General features: G+C 39.4%; 1 protein-coding gene across 2 annotated transcripts in view; it reads left to right on the forward strand.

Moving 5' to 3' along the window:
- Positions 1 to 200: 200 nt before the first annotated feature.
- The window catches only part of LRRC4B (leucine rich repeat containing 4B), a 171,942-nt gene continuing 153,663 nt past the window's right edge, over positions 201 to 18,479 (forward strand). Inside the window, exons 1-2 of one of the 2 annotated variants that reach the window (XM_040424042.1) lie at positions 201 to 299; positions 768 to 889. The gene's annotated coding sequence lies outside the window, so the exon portion shown is untranslated. Of the gene's footprint in view, positions 300 to 559; positions 890 to 18,479 lie in introns of those variants that run through there. The other variant, XM_040424052.1, reaches the window with a different exon arrangement.

The raw sequence follows: 18,479 nt of genomic DNA on the forward strand, positions 1-18,479 counted from the left end.
GGTATCTATCTATTTTATTTTAGTGATGTTCTTCTTGTGTCAGTCCTATTAGCTGTAGTGCACTGCTGCCATATAACAGTCCATGCCTGTGTCTGCCCTTGATGGATGTTGGGCAGCGTTTGGTACCTCCTCCTCCGGGATGACACATGTGCACATGCTCATAAGAACACACGCTTCTCAACTAGCCACTTAATTACAATGCAGATGTAATCCAGAAGCTCGATCAATCAATGCCACCACTGGCCACATCTGCATTCCTGGGGCTCGCAGATTGTGTATCTGCTGCAGTTACGGGCAGGGTAAGGTTGCCTCCATCCATCCTCAGCTGCCATGCTATTCCCTCTTGGATGTATCCTCCATAGCTCAGCCTCTCTGCCTGCATCCAGCCTCCCCCTCTCCTTGCCTTTTGTTTTGCTCCCCTCTCTCCTCTTTATTTCACTGTATCCTTTCTCTCAGCTCCTCGGGATCTCACTGCTTCTCAAATGAATGTCTCACTGGCTATTGATGTATTAGTATTCAGTCCATGTCCATCCCAGCTTTACAAATGCTCTGCAGCATCACAAGGGATGGCAGCACAGTAGAGGAAGGATGCAGTGCCTGCACCTCCAGCTTGCCATGAAGACCATGTGCTAATTAGGAATCTTCTCTTCTCTCTGAGTCAGAGCTTTTTTTCTTTGTGTCTGAGCTATAATTAAAAGCGGAAAACCAGCAGAATCCAAGGTGCCGAAGCCTCTGATTCCTCCTCTTTTCTGTCTCTTGGTCTGCAGATTCCTGTCATCCTGTGACCTGCATCCAGCCAAGCTCCTAGAGATCCACAGAACATTGCGGAGGAGAAGCCCTCACTGGATTCTTGCCATGGACTGAAGGCCTTGACATCCTCAACATTAGAGTAAGTGACACTGTCATGTCCTGTAGTGACATTTCCCCTTTGACAACTATAGATTGGACGTTTTGACATTGTCAGTGATGTGTGAAATGCTGGGGGGGGGGGGGATGAGTGGAAAGGTCATGATATGTCAGATATGATGTCTCTAAATGCTGATCATATGTGTATTGTTGAGTTTACGAGCTCTGAACCCTTCGATTGTGATGCTGGAAGACAGGTAGCAGAGGAGGGTAGATGCTGCCTCATTATAGGTGTTTATGTATGTGGTCATTGCAGAGGGACAAGAGAATTACATTCAGGACATGGATTATTGTGTCTTATGGTATCAGGTATTTTATCAGAAGCTGAAGACAATTGTTTTGAGGATTGGATCGGTATAGGCCGAGGCCTTGTCCACCTGTCAAGGAACCTTTGGAGACACCATGATGAATGCAATCTTTAGGAGCCGGTCAGTCCAACAAAGTTAGGCACCAGTACTAATATCTAGCCACATTGGCTTCCTGGCTCCTAAAAGTTGCAGCCCTACTTTACTTTTATACAGTGATCACCTTGAAGTTGTAGTAAGTAGTAGAATGCAGAACCGCACTCAATTCAGTAGTCTCTGGTGCCAATCAAGGGCTGGGAACAGCTAATGTACATATAGCGAAAAAATTGAGGCACACAGATTTAAAGTGTTGCAATCAAATTTTTTTATTTTTAAGTTTTGCAGTAGTTTCATCCAATAGCCCAATATTTATCCTTGGTACAAACAGTGTATTTTGACCAGACGTTTCGGTCATTTCAGACCTTCATCAGTGGTCACATTTTTTATCTGTTCTGGTGGGGAGATTCGGTCATCAGGGCTCGGATGTGTGGCTATTGGATGAAACTACTGCAAAACTTAAAAATAAAAAAGTTTGATTGCAACACTTTAAATCTGTGTGCCTCAATTTTCGCTATATATACACACCTTGAAGTTGTAGGCCTGGCAGTACCTGTAACAAATTTCTGAATGATGCAATGAGTGAACACAAGCCAATGTGCTATCTGTAATATATAGGACTATCCATAGTAACAGGTCTGAAACAGGTTTTTTTTTATCCGCCTTGCCAAAAACTACTGTTCTCCTGTGTGGTATTGTCATCTTCTGGAGGCATCCTAGTGTGAAAACTGGGCATAGGCATGTGAACTGATGAAGACAACAGCTGCTGACATGCCCAGTGCCAACTCACCTGCACATCTTAGATAAGTGTGATGTTGTACGGCATTGCAGACTTTTAGTTGCTTTTTTATTTTTTCACAAATGGATTTCTCTTGATGTAAAATTATCAATCTCAATCTACAAGTTGATTTTAAGTTGGTTGCAGCACCACAACTACATAAACGGGTCATTGCAAAATATGAGAGTCCATGATATCAGCTGGTTACTTTTCTGAAAACCTGACGCTGTTGCTTGAGGCTACAATGTAATGGGCTCTTAAGATTTCTCAGTTGGGTCAAAGTCAATATTACAAACACTAAACAGAGGTACAATTAGTGCCTGAAGTCACAAACAGAATGTCCAAAACAGAGAAGGAACTGAACTCACTATACATCTTCAATCTCACTGTAAATAATCACACAAAGATCACCTCAAGAATACATTTTACAGACCTCTCCTTTTTAGAGTAGATCACATGTAGATCAGATGACAACCTTAAAAATCTCTGAATTCTACTGGAGATTGCATTTAGATAATTACTGACTGTGGACAGACTTCTGACTTGTACTGGCGATCACACTCCTGAAAATGACTGTGAACAGTCCACTGACTTGTACTGGAGATCACATTCAGATGAATATGACTATAAACAGTCCACTGACTTGTACTGGAGATCACACTTAGATGAATATGACTATGAACAGTTCTCTGACTTGTACCGGAGATCACACTCAGATGAACGTGACTGAACAGTCCTCTGACTTGTACTGGAGATCACACTCAGATGAACGTGACTGAACAGTCCTCTGACTTGTACTGGAGATCACACTTAGATGAATATGACTGTGAACAGTCCTCTGACTTGTACTGGAGATCACACTCAGATGAATATTACTATGAACAGTCCTCTGACTTGTACTGGAGATCACACTTATATGAATATGACTGTGAACAGTTCTCTGACTTGTACTGGAGATCACACTCAGATGAACGTGACTGAACAGTCCTCTGACTTGTACCGGAGATCACACTCAGATGAATATTACTATAAACAGTCCTCTGACTTGTACTGGAGATCACACTCAGATGAATATTACTATGAACAGACCTCTGACTTGTACTGGAGATCACACTCAGATGAATATTACTATGAACAGTCCTCTGACTTGTACTGGAGATCACACTCAGATGAATATTACTATGAACAGTCCTCTGACTTGTACTGGAGATCACACTTAGATGAATATGACTGTGAACAGTTCTCTGACTTGTACTGGAGATCACACTCAGATGAACGTGACTGAACAGTCCTCTGACTTGTACCGGAGATCACACTCAGATGAATATTACTATGAACAGTCCTCTGACTTGTACTGGAGATCACACTCAGATGAATATTACTATGAACAGACCTCTGACTTGTACTGGAGATCACACTCAGATGAATATTACTATGAACAGACCTCTGACTTGTACTGGAGATCACACTCAGATGAACGTGACTGAACAGTCCTCTGACTTGTACTGGAGATCACATTCAGATGAAAATTACTATGAACAGTCCTCTGACTTGTACTGGAGATCACACTCAGATGAATATGACTATGAACAGTCCTCTGACTTGTACCGGAGATCACACTCAGATGAATATTACTATGAACAGTCCTCTGACTTGTACTGGAGATCACACTCAGATGAATATTACTATGAACAGACCTCTGACTTGTGCTGGAGATCACACTCAGATGAATATTACTATGAACAGACCTCTGACTTGTGCTGGAGATCACACTTAGATGAATATGACTATGAACAGTCCTCTGACTTGTACCGGAGATCACACTCAGATGAATATTACTATGAACAGTCCTCTGACTTGTACTGGAGATCACATTCAGATGAAAATTACTATGAACAGTCCTCTGACTTGTACTGGTGATCACACACTCAGATAAACGTGACTGTGAATAGTCCTCTGACATATGTTTTGCCCCTCACCCCAAAAATAAGACAAACATATACACACAGGTCACACTACCTTACTGAACAAAATCCGGTATGCCAAGTTCAATTTTACCACTATAGAAGGGCCAAAAAATACTGCCACAGCATGATGATTACATATTACTACCACCGATTGACTGAATAATCCTGCCATACTACCACTGAAAAAAAAACACAATGCTATGAACAGAATTACCACTATATGGTGACCATATAGGCTGTCTGGAGACCATATAAGCAGTGGTGTAACTAGAACTGACTGGGCCCCACAACAATTTTTTGAGCGGGCCCTCCACCCTATCCTCCATCCCTTTAATGTAGACTTGAGACCGGACAGAAAAAAAATACTCACTTCTCACCTGCAGGCGCCAGTAGAAGAAGAATAGACGGTGGTAACTCCAGTGCTAGGACTAGGAGCACTATACTCACCACTCCCTGGGCCCTGAAAATAAATCCATTTGTCCTCCTCTCAGGCCCCTTCTTGAGTTTGAGCCCCGTAGCAGTCGCTTCCCCTGCTTCCATGGTAGCTACGCCCCTGTACATATAAGTGAATCCTGTAAAGCTAGACTATGTGATTGGAGTGCTAACATGTTTCTATTCTTTTCCATGTGACCCAGACTTCCATGAAGGCTTGACTCATAATAATGGTAAAATAACACCCGCTTTTTGCCCCATACAGTAATAGTACCCTGTTTTGTGCCCCACATAACCCCCTTTAGGCCCTACAAAGCAAAAGTGGACCCCATACAGTAATTTTGCCCACCTATAGGACCCACACAGCGCCCCTTATTGCCTCCTTCAGTATTATATCATCTCACTGCTCATGTCAGGTTGTTGACATTCTCAACATGTTTCCAACCTCCCGTAGGCCACTGGTCTAAAGTGGCAGGGCAGGGAACCAATGGCTCTCTGATTTAGGCCTCATGCACACGACCGTTGTTGAGTTCCGTGTCCGTTGTTCCGTTTTCTGTGATTTTCTGCGGACCCATTGACTTTCAATGGGTCCGTTGAAAACTCGGAAAATGCACCGTTTGTCATCCGCGTCCGTGATCCGTGTTTCCAGTCCGTGAAAAAAATATGACCTGTCCTATTTTTTTCACGGACATCCGCGTCCGTGATCCGTGTCCGTTTTTTTCCTATCATTTTCAAGGCAAACTTGACTTAGATTTTTTTTTCACTTTTCATGTCTGGTGATCCTCCAAAAATCAAGGAAGGCACACGGAAAAAAAAATGGAAACGTATCACGGAACAAAGGAACCCCGTTTTGCGGACCGTGAAAAAATACTGTTGTGTGCATGAGGCCTAACACTAATTTTGTATCTGGATCCATGTACTGAGAACAGACAGTGATGCTTGCCCGAGATGCCCAGTGTTAGTGAAGCCATTGCTGTGCAGAGACTTTTGACTTATACTAGAGGTGCAATAAAGGGCTTGTCCGGGCCTTTAATATTGATGGCCTATCCTCAGAATAGGTTATCAATATCAGTTCGGTGGGGGTCCGACACCTGGCACCCCCACGATCAGCTGTATGAGGAGATGGCGCACGCAGTGCACACATGCCGTTGCCCTTCTCTCTTCCTGTTCATCGCTGCTGTCTATGGTCCTATTATAGTACAGACGGTTGCAAATGCTGGCCTCCTGTGCTGGTCTCATAGTCTCATGGTGTTGTGATGACATTATCACGGCAGGTCACAGGCATGTGACCCAGCGCAAGAGGTCACGGTGATGTAATCGCGAAAATCCTGCACCTTAGCACTGTATCATAGGACTCGGGCCTGGTGGCCTTCAGTCTATGAGGCTAAATGGCGGGGAACAGGAGCCAATAGTTCCTGTTCTTGTTGCTCAACCCTGATCAGTACCAGATAATCCACGGCTCAGTACTGGTCCGTGGCCCGGTGGTTAAACACCTCTAAGGCTTTTGACACCTCCAGCAACTCAAACCACATAGATGATGAGTTAGGAGGAACACAATGGCAATACAATGTGAAGCAACCAACTACAAACTCCATCAATAACATGGACATCCAGCAGGACAATACTCCTCAGACTCCAACGCATTTTGCCCCAACAGCTTCATCTGTGGGTACTCAATACCCCTAGTATTTGCTGTGGGGTCCAGTCATTTCTAGTTACGCCACTGCCAGTGTTGATGGTACTCACTCAATACTCAGTACCCTCAGAAGAAACTGTCAGAGGTAAAACAATATCCAATTTTTTCAACTATCTGCATCTTACTTGATTTCAAACTTACTACTGGTCGTCTATACATATATGATTATAACGGCTGGATGTACTGGTATTAATTTGCCATGGGTGACAATTGATTTACTTTATATCTCATGCCACCTAGTATGCAATCTATTTTTATGGTTACGAGTCTCTCTGGCATGTTACCCCATTAGATGTACTACAAAGTTACTATTATTATTGTAATTAATTTTATTATGTATAAAGCGATCGTGGATTTAGGCAGATACAGTCACTTCTGACATTGTTTGTAACTGTTTTTAATTGGATTTTTTTGTGCTTTATATAATAAAGAATGAATTACAATACATATTTTCTAATTATATCAGGAGGATATATAGGCGTTGAACCATATAAAATACTTGAAAGAGATAAACAACACATTTTACAATTACTTTAACAATACCACTAATGTAATCTCTCAGTCCCGCATTAAAAAATAGGAGAGAGACACAAAGTAAGGGCTCACATCCCTTAAAGGGAATGTGTCATCAGAAAATGACCTATTGTTTAAATCACATTTTTATGTTTAACATATTTCTGGTGATTATTTTTAATTTTCCATGTCACTATCTATATTTAAACAAAACCCATAACATCCTGCAGTTTTTATACTGGCCACTAAGCCTAATAATAGGCCCCCCTCCTGGGTCTACACAGATCACATTACTGCAGTTATCTGCTTATCTGTCATTCTAATCCTGCCTGTAATGATATCACCTCTGTGTATAGATAAGACAGTATCCACCATTTAAACAAAGACCATAAAATCCTGCAGTTTTCACACAGGCCACTATGCCTAATAACAAGCGCCACTTCTTGGTCTGTACAGATCACTTTACTGCAGTTATCTGCTTATCTGTCATTCTAATTCTGCCTGTGATGATATCACCTATGTGTATAGATAAGACAGTATCCACCATTTAAACAAAACCCATAAAATCCTGCAGTTTTTCGCACAGGCCACTATGCCTAATAACAAGCGCCACTTCTTGGTCTGTACAGATCACTTTACTGCAGTTATCTGCTTATCTGTCATTCTAATTCTGCCTGTGATGATATCACCTCTGTGTATAGATAAGACAGTATCCACCATTTAAACAAAACCCATAAAATCCTGCAGTTTTCGCACAGGCCACTATGCCTAATAACAAGCGCTACTTCTTGGTCTGTACAGATCACTTTACTGCAGTTATCTGCTTATCTGTCATTCTTATCCTGCCTGTGATGATATCACCGTTGTGTATAAATAAGACCGGATCCACCATTCACAATAGGTGATTGTCGATGCTTATCTATTCTCTCCTTGTACAATGACCTCCGCACAGGTCACAGAACATGCCCAGAAAGCTCTCCCATAGAAGTCAATGAGGTCCCCTTCAGTCTATTGTGTCTATGGACCATGGGGCGGCCATAAAGCAATTTTCTTAATGCTTTCTAAATGCTGTTAAGAACAGCTTAGGCAAGATTGCCACCCCCATAATGATATTTAGGAAATAAAATTAAAAAAAAATTGCAATCAGAAAATAAAAATACATTACATAAAAAGAATATACATTACTATCTGGTTTTAACTGGCAGAAAAACATTTTGGTGACACATTTCCTCTAAATGATTTGAGAAGTACCACCAGCACCAAGCATATAGAAGTATACCAAAAAATTCTACTATGATGGTGTGTTACTCCCTACAGATCTAAATAGTGTTGGAGAGGTGGCACTTTATGAAACCTAGCCCTAGCACTATTAAAACTGAGGATTCTACACTTGCCTCCTAATGCACACAGCCTTCTTTCCCACTTTTCCCACAGCAGTAAGACTGTCAATGGCACAAAAATTGGAAATCACTCTCCTTAGCTCCAATTCAAGAAATCATACTCAAAATCAACACAAATTACACTTTCAAAAGGATGTTAGCATACATGCATCCTCTTTGAAATGCAAAATTGAGGAGGATTCCATATAAAGCAAATAGCTTGTTATACCACTCTCCAAAAATATCTCCCACAATGAATGTGAACAGACCCCTGAATCACACTCAGATTAACATTACTTTGTACAGACGTTTGACTTGTCACTCATAGTAACACAGGGGCACATTTATAAAGACCGACGTTTTAGACGCCGGTCTTAATAAAGCCCCACAGCTGGCGGAGGATCCGCTGAAGTTATGAAGAGGCGCCGGTCTCTCCATAACTTCGGCACATACATCGCCACTTCCGAGGGGTCTTACATTTAGACCTTTTTCTGCGCCTAAAACGGGCATAGAAAATAGTAAATGAGACGGGCCTACCGGCCCGTACTCTTGCCTGCCCAACGCCCATGATTTTTGACCTGATGCCATTTTTACACCTAACCGTTGTGCCACCATCTGCGCCTGAAATACGCCTAATATAAGCGTATTTCAGTATAATAAATGACTCCCATAGTGTAAAAGGCTGAAATAAAAAATTTGTCCATCCAGTTCAGCCTGTTATACTGCAAGTTGATCTATAGAAAGGCAAAAAACCCTATGAGGTGGAAACCAATTTTTCTCATTTTAGGCGAAAAAATTCCTTCCCGACTCCAATCAGGCAATGTGAGTTTTTATTAAAGGTAAGTGTGTGTGTGTCTCGCAGTGCTGTATGTGTGTATACAGTATGTGTGTAACAGAGCTGTATGTGTGTAACAGAACTGTATTTGTGTAGCAGAGCTTTATGTGTGTAGCAGAACTGTATGTGTGTAGCAGAACTGTATGTGTGTAGCAGAGCTTTATGTGTGTAGCAGAGCTTTATGTGTGTAGCAGAACTGTATGTGTGTAGCAGAACTGTATGGGTGTAGCAGAGCTGTATAGGTGTAGCAGAACTATATGGGTGTAGCAGAGCTGTATGGGTGTTGCAGAGCTGTTTGTAACAGAACTGTTTGAGTTGAAGCAGACCTGTATGTGTGTGTAGTAGAGCTGTGTGTGTGTTTGTAGCAGGGCTGTATAGAGCTATAACTGTGTGTAGCAGAGTTTTAACTGTGTATGGCAGTGCTGTGTGTGTATAGCGACGTTGTGTGTGTACCAGAACTGTGTGTCACAGACAAATACTTAAAGAACAAGAAGCATGGCAGGACAAAACAGAGCATTGACAGGAGACACATTTATTTGGACATGCACCATTGCTGGTTGTTACAATGGTCAGCAGATGACACAGTAAAGGTAACAGGAGCTTACCAAAACTATTTTTCTAAAGTGAATAACCCTAATTTTGATAATCTTTCAGGGTACTGTAGTTGCCCCATTCCAGTTATTACTTTAGTTGCCCTCCTCTGGACCCTCTCCAGCTCTGCTATGTCTGCCTTGTTCACAGGAGCCCAGAACTGTACACAGTACTCCATGTGTGGTCTGACTAGTGATTTGTAAAGTGGCAAGACTATGTTCTAATCACGGGCATCTATTCCCATTTTGATGCAACCCATTATCTTATTGGCCTTGGCAGCAGCTGCCTGACACTGGTTTCTACAGTTATATTTACTGTCAACTAAAATTCCTAAGTCCTTTTCCATGTCAGTGTTACCGAGTGTTTTACCATTTAGTATGTACGGGTGACTTGAATTATTCCTTCTCATGTGCATAATTTTACATTTGTCTGTGTTAAACCTCATCTGCCATTTATATGCCCAAGCCTCCAATCTACCCAGATCCATCTGTAGCAGTATACAGTCCTCTGTAGTATATATATACAGTACACTGTCCTCTGTAGTATATATACAGTATACTGTCCTCTGTACTATTATATACAGTACACTGTCTTCTGTAATATATATATATATATATATACAGTATACTGTCCTCTGTAGTATATATACAGTATACTGTCCTCTGTAGTATATATACAGTATACTGTCTTCTGCAATATGTATGTATATATATATATATATATATACAGTATACTGTCCTCTGTAATATATATACAGTATACTGTCCTCTGTAGTATACCTGTATATACAGTATACTGTCCTCTGTAGTATATATACAGTATACTGTCTTCTGCAATATGTATGTATATATATATATATATATATATACAGTATACTGTCCTCTGTAATATATATACAGTATACTGTCCTCTGTAGTATACCTGTATATACAGTATACTGTCCTCTGTAGTATATATACAGTATACTGTCTTCTGCAATATGTATGTATATATATATATATATATATATATATATATACAGTATACTGTCCTCTGTAATATATATACAGTATACTGTCCTGTGTAGTATATATACAATATATATACAGTATACTGTGCTCTTTTATGTTAATTACACAGTTTAGTGTCATCTGCAAAAATTCATATTTTACTATGCAAGCCTTCTACAAGATCATTGATAAATATATTGAAGAAAATAGGACCCAATTCTGACCCCTGTGGTACCCCACTAGTGACGGTGACCAAATCTGAGTGTGTACAGTTAATAACCACCCTCTATTTTCTATCACTGAGCCAATTACTTACCCACATACAGACATTTTCTCCCAGTCCGAGCATTCTCATTTTATATACTGACCTTTTATGTGGCACAGTGTCAAAGGCTTTGGATAAGTCAAGATGACATCCGACTCACCTCGGCACAGTCTAGAACCTACTTCCTCATAGATACGGATTAAATTAGTTTGACATGACCGATCCCTTATAAAGCCATGCTGATACGGTGTTATACGCTTGTTTTCATTCAGATACCAGAATAGCATCTCTTAGAAAACCTTCAAACAGTTTACCCATGACAGTTTACCGGCTTATAGTTTCCGGGCTCTGTTTTTGACCCCTTTTTGAATATTGGCACCACATTTGCTAAGCACCAATCCTGTGGAACACTCCCTGTCAATATAGATTCCTTAAATATAAGAAATAAGGGTCTGTCTATTACACTACTTAATTCTCTTAGGATACGTGGGTGTATGCCATCTGGTCCTGGCAATTTGTCTACTTTAATATTTTGAAGATGCCGCTGCACTTCTTCCTCAGTCAATACAGTGGAGAAAAATATTTAATAGCTTTGTTTTCTCCTCATCGCTGTCTGCAACTCCTCCCTCATAACTCTGCAATGGTCCAACAATCTCTGGTTTAAACATTTTTACCATTTATTTAATTAACATTTTAAAGAACATTTTAGGGTTGGTTTTACTCTCTTTGGCAATGAATTTCTCTCTAGTTTGGCTGCTTTTATTTTTCTTTTGCATATTCTATTTTTTTACTTATAGTTTTTGAATGCTTCCTCACTACCATTCTGTGATTTAGATGCTTTCTGTCATTCATGGTTCCCTTTACATTTCTATTTATCCACATTGTTTTTTTCTTGTGCCTCATCCTTTTATTCCCATAAGGTATATACTCTACCTCTCAGAATTAGAGCTTAGTATGGCTTTAAAATATCCCATTTTGTGGCTGCATTCAGACCTCTCTTAGGGTCCATTCACATGTCTGCATGAATGGGTTCGCATCCGTTCCACAATTTTGTGGAACAAGTGCGGACCCATTCATTTCAATGGGATTGCAAAAGATGCGGACAGCACACCATGTGCTGTTCGCATCCGCACTTCCATTTTGTGGCCCCGCAAAAAAGATAAAGCATGTCCTATTCTTGTCCGCAGCCACAGACAAGAATAGGAACTTCTATCACAGTGCCGGCCATGTGCGGCCGGCAAAATGCGGAACGCACATGGCTGGTGTCCGTGTTTTGTGGATCCGCAATTTGCGGACCGCAAAACACTTGTGGACGTGTGAATTGACCCTTAAACAAAGTTCACACTTCAGTTATTTGATCAGTTATTTCCATCAGTTATTGTGAGCCAAAACCAGGTGAGGGTCCAAAACACAGAACAGGAGGAAACCTTTCCATTATACCTTATCTTTGAGTAGGCTTTACTACTGGTTTTGGTTCACAATAACTGATGGACCACATAATTGAAGTGTGAACTCGGCATTAGCTGACGCTCCCTGAAGAAACACTCTTTTGAATGACAATTTGAAGGTTATTATTTTATGGTCGCTATTTCCCAGGTGTCCCCCAACCTGCATATCTGTTGTTCTGTCAGGTCTATTGGTTTGGTACTAAATCCAGTATGGCCGTCTCTCTAGTCGGGCCCTGAACCATTTGGGAAAGGTAATTGTCTTTGGTTATTGCCAAGAACCTTTTTCCTTTATGAGGTCTAGAGCTTTTAGTTTCCCAGTCGATATCTGGGTAGTTGAAGTCCCCCATAATAATTACCTCATTATGATTTGCCGCCTAATCTATCTCGTTTAGTAGTCGATTTTCTGTGGTATATTAGGTGGCTTATAATAAACTCCTATTAGTATTTTTTTATTTTTCATTTTGCCTCCATGTATTTCTACCCACAGTGACTCAGTATAGAGGCAAAGTACACAGTTCTTGAATCAAACAGCGGTGTTTATTCACACTTTGGTGTATAACAAAATGCAGATAAGGTGTATCACAAAACGCAGGTGACTTGGTGTTCGTTCACACACAAGGAAAGTCCATAAACAATAAAAGTCACCTTTTCTCCTGGGTGTTAATTCACACGCCTGTTCGTCTTTAGAGGGGCCTGAGTCCTGCAGCCCGGCTCAAACCTCAAATCTCAGCATACCCCTCAGTTCACAGCACACAGACTCCTGAGCTCCACTGTCAGAGGGAGGTAAATCCACCACACCTGGCAGTGCTGGCTGGTTTTAATGCCTGGCAAAACCCGGTCTGGAACATGGGGAGTAGTCACCCACCCAGCACTTTGACTACTCCCAGTAAGAGCCGTCCCAGATCAGCTATGACAGCCATGATAAATTTCAAGGTGTCAATTAGCAATAGCTGCTGCTGACACATAAAATACTGGCGCTTACTTCACCGAGGCCAGGAACCTCAGTGACACATACCTTCCATCCACGATGATTCCAGGTACCTTCTTACAGAACCCAAATCCTTCCTTCCTACACCAGCTCTTGAGCCACTTGTTTACCTCCCTAATCTCACGTGGCCTTTTTGGTGTGGCTCGGTAGTATTTCAGAAAATACTCAGTACTCAATACTCAGATTACAATGACCACATCTGTCTTTTATAGGAGACTACACTCAGGTGACTATGTATAGACCTTTCCATGTAGAGGAGATCACACATACGTAGATCATTATGACTATGTACAGACATTACATATTTAGAGTAGATCATACGTAGATCATTGTGACTATGTACAGACCTTTCACCTGTAGAGGAGATCACACTTAGATGATTGTGACTGTACAAGGTTTTCACATGTAGAGGAGATCACACGTAGATCATTATGACTACATACAGGCATTATATATGTAGAGTAGATCACACTTAGATGTTTGTGACTATGTACAGGGCTTTCACATGTAGAGGAGATTACACTCAGATCTTTGTGACTAGAGGCATATCTCATGTAGAGGACATCATACTCATAGAGATAGAGAACTATCACATGTAGACAATGTACTTGTGACTATGTACAGACCTTACATATGTAGAGGAGATCATACATAGATCATTATGACTATGTTAAGATCTTTCATATGTAGCACAGGAGATCACACTCAGATCATTGTGATTATTTAGAGACCTATCACTTGTAGAAGAGAGAACACTCACATCATAATGACTATGTAGAGACTAGAGATGAGAGAATTTATGAAAAGTTCGATTCGCCTGATTCGCAGAATTTTACCAAAAAATTGTCTTTTTGATGAATAACTTCGTCACGAAGCGCATTTTTTTCTAAGTAGCAGGTGCAATGACAGGGAGCAGCGATAGCGCCCCCCGGTCATTGTACCTCTCAGATGCCGCGTTCATACATGATCTCGGCATCTGAGTGTAAAAACAGGGTGAAATTAACATAATTTTTTTTAAATCAAACTTACCGCCTCCATTTGCTCGTGAAGGGCCAGCTGCCGCCATCTTGCTTGAAGATCTTGAGCGAAATCTTGCGCGGTGCGAGATTACATCATCATGCCGACACGGGATTTAATCGCAAGCAAATGGAGGAGGTAACTATGATTTTTTTTTATTATTGATACTATTTCAGGTTAAATCTTCGCTGACACGAAGCAAGAGGAAATTCGGCTTCGAGGCAAATCGAATTTATCCTGCAATCCGGATCGAATTCTTCTTCGTGGGATTCGATTCGCTCATCTATAATACAGACCTTTCATATGTACAGGAGATCACATGTAGATCATTGTGACTATGTACCGACCTTAAGGCCTCTTTCACACTACCGTATGGCTATTTCAGTGTTTTGCGGTCCGTTTTTCACTTATCCGTTGTTCCGTTTTTTTGTTTCCGTTTCGGTTCCGTTTTTCCATTCCGTTTTTCAGTATGGCATATACAGTATACAGTAATTACATAAAACAAATTGGGCTGGGCATAACATTATTAATAGATGGTTCCGCAAAAAACGGAACGGATACGGAAGACATCCGTATGCATTCCGTTTTTTTTTTGCGGACTCATTGACTTTAATGGAGCCACGGAACGTGATTTTCGGCCAAATATAGGACATGTTCTATCTTTGCACGGAACGGAGATACAGAAACACGGAAACGGAATACATACAGAGTACATTCCGCTTTTTTTGCGGACCCATAGAAATGAATGGTTCCGTATACGGACTGCAAAAAAAACGGCCCCTCAAAACTAAAAAAAAAAAACGCTAGTGTGAAAGAGGCCTAAATGTGTAGAGGAGATCACACTCAGATCATTATGACTATGTAGAGACCTTTCATGTGAGGAAGAGATCACACTTAGATCATTGTAACTCTGTACAGACTTTTCACATGTAGAGAAGATCACACTCAGATCATTGTGACTATGTACAGACCTTTCATATGTAGAGCGAATCACATCCAGATCTAGGGTTGTCGCTATGAAAAAATTTTGATTCCGTTTCGATACCAAGAAAAAGTATTGCGAGACTTGTCACTGTTCGATACCACGCTAAAAAATAAAATAAAAATACCCACATATTAACCTCACGTTGTCGGCTCATTACTATTACAGCAATACCAAGCTTGTATAGTTTTTATTTTGCTTTATTACTTATAAAGTGTTGAGCGCGAATATTCAAAAAGTGAATTTTTTTCTCGAATATCGCCATTTCGAGAATTTGCGAATATTTTTAATATAGTACTATATATTAGTTTTTCGAATATTCGTCATTTTTTCCATCTGAACACATGATTCCTCCCTGCTTCTTGCTTGTGGGCCAATGAGTCATTGGCCCACAAGCAACTTAAGCAGGGAGGAATCATGACTTCCGATTGAAAAAATTGACGAATATTCTAAAAAATGAATATATAGCACTATATTCAATATAGTGCTATAGATTCGTTTTTTTGAATATCCGTCATTTTTTTTCATTATTCAATATAGTGCTATATATTAGTCTTTTAGAATATTCGTCATTTTTTTCCATCTGAAGTCATGACTCATTGGCCCACAAGCATAAAGCAGGGAGGAATCATGTGTTCAGATGGAAAAAATTACGAATATTCTAAAAACTAATATTCTATAGTGTTATATATTCGTTTTTGACCCACGCCTGTATTGATCTCGTAATATTACGTGATCATTACCTTGCCGATTTTCGAGTAAAAAAAAAGAATGTAGAATATAACAAATATTCGAATTCACGAATATTCGACAAATATTCTACGAAATTGTTTTTTTTTCCATCATGGCGTAATATTTTAGTAGTTCAGGCATTTTCGGACGTGGTGATTATTAATATGTTGTTATTTTTTTTATTGTTTACATTTGTTTATATGTAAAATTTGCAAAGGACGATATAAACTTTACATATTAATCACTTCCAGGCCATTTGCCCTCTTCCTGACCAGGCCTAATTTTTCAAATCTGACATGTGTCACTTTATGTGGTAATAGCTTTGGAACACTTTTATTTATCCAAGCTATTCTGAGAATGTTTTCTCATGACACATTTTACTTCATGATAGTCATAAATTTGAGCCAATATATTACACCTTTATTTATTAAAAAAATCCCAAATTTACCAAAAATTTTGAAAAATTATCAATTTTCAAAATTTCAATTTCTCTGCTTTTAAAACAGAAAGTGATACCTCATAAAATATTCATTACTTAACATTCCCCATATGTCTACTTTATGTTTGCATCATTTTGTAAATGTCTACATTTTTTTAAGACGTTAGAAGGCTTAGAATTTTAGAAGCAATTCTTAAAATTTTTAAGAAAATTTCCAAAACCCACTTTTTAAGGACCAGTTCAGGTCTGAAGTCACTTTGTGGGGCTTATACAGTGGAAACCCCCCATAAATGACCCCATTGTAGAAACTACGACTCCCAAATTACTCAAAACTGATTTTACAAACTTTGTTAACCCTTTAGGTGTTCCACAAGAATTAAAGGAAAATGGAGATGAAATTTCTTTAACACATCGAGGGTTAATAGCCAAATAAAAATTCATATTTATTACCCTGATTCTGCGGTTTACATAAACACCCCACATGTGGTCGTAAACTGATGTAAGGGCACACGTCATGGCGCAGGAGAAAAAGAGCGCCATATGGTTTTTGGAAGGCAGATTTTGCTGAACTGGTTTTTAGATGCCATGTCCCATTTGAACCCACCCTGATGCACCTTACAGTAGAAACTCCCAAAAATGTACCCCATTTTGGAAACTAGGGGATAAGGTGCCAGTTGTATTGGTACTATATGTTTTTTATGAGACAAGGTAACCAATAAATGGCTGTTTTGGCACTGTTTTTATTTTTTACTAAATTCATCTGATAGGGTAGATCATGTGCTATTTTTTAGAGCAGGTTGTTACGGATGCAATGATATCAAATATGTCTACTTCTTTGTTTATTTGTTTCAGTTTTACATAATAAAGCATTTTTGAAAAAAAAAATGTTTTTGTGTCTCCATTTTCTGAACACCATATTTTTGTTTTTTTTCCAGCCAATTGTCTTGTGCAGGGGATCATTTTATGAAGGAAGAGTTGTTATTTTTATTGGTACCATTTTTGGGTACATATGATTTTTTGATCATTCCTTTATGGGGCAAGGTGACAAAAAAATTGGTTGTTTTAGCACACCTTTTATTTATTTTTACAGCGTTCACCTGAGGGGTTAAGTCATGTTATATTTTTATAGAGCAGGTTGTTATGGACGCGGCAATGCCTAATAGGTATACTTTTTCTTATTTATTTAAGTTTTACACAATAATATAATTTTTTAAACCAAAAAAATGATGTTTTAGTGTCTCCATAGTTTGAGAGCCATAGCTTTTTTTATTTTTTGACTGATTGTCTTATTTATGGTCTCATTTTTTGCGGGATGAGGTGACGGTTTGAATGGTACTATTTTGAGGGGCATAAGCCTTTTTGATCACTTGGTGCTGCACTTTATGTGATTTTAGGTGACAAAAAATTGAATTTTTGGGCTCTGTTTTTATTTTATTTTTATTACGGTGTTCACGTGAGTGGTTAGATAATGTGATATTTTTATAGAGCTGGTTGTTACGGACACGGTGATACCTAATATATATACTTTTGTGTTATTTATTTCACTTTAACACAATAATAGCATTTTTGAAACAAAAAAATGATGTTTTAATGTCTCCATGTTCTGAGAGCTATAGTTTTTTTTTATTTTTTGAGCGATTTTCTTATGTAGGGGCTAATTCTTTGCGGAATAAGGTGTCGGGTTTATTAGTACCATTTTGTGGGACATACGCCGTTTTGATCACTTGGTGTCAAAAATATATATTTTTTTACACAGTTTCTTTTTTTTTGTATGATGTTTATCGGACGGGGTGGATCATGTGATATATTTATAGAGCTCGCCGTCACGGACACGGCAATACCAAATATGTCAATTTTTTTATTTTTTGCCATTTTTAAAAAAAAAATTTAATTACTTAATTGGGGATTTTTTCTTTTACATGTGAAACTTTTTTTTTTCTAAAACACTTTATTTTTATTTTTTTATTTTCTATTTTACACTTTGCATCCCCCATAAGGTCATACAAGACCTCTGGGGGACATTTAACCTCACTTTGTTTTTTGTTTTTTTCACTATTGATTTCTCCTGTAACTGGGGCTGACATAGTAGCCCCAGTTACAGTGGAAATACACCCACCAGAG

This window comes from Bufo bufo, chromosome 1 (assembly GCF_905171765.1).
Source record: "Bufo bufo chromosome 1, aBufBuf1.1, whole genome shotgun sequence".
Lineage (NCBI taxonomy): Eukaryota > Metazoa > Chordata > Amphibia > Anura > Bufonidae > Bufo > Bufo bufo.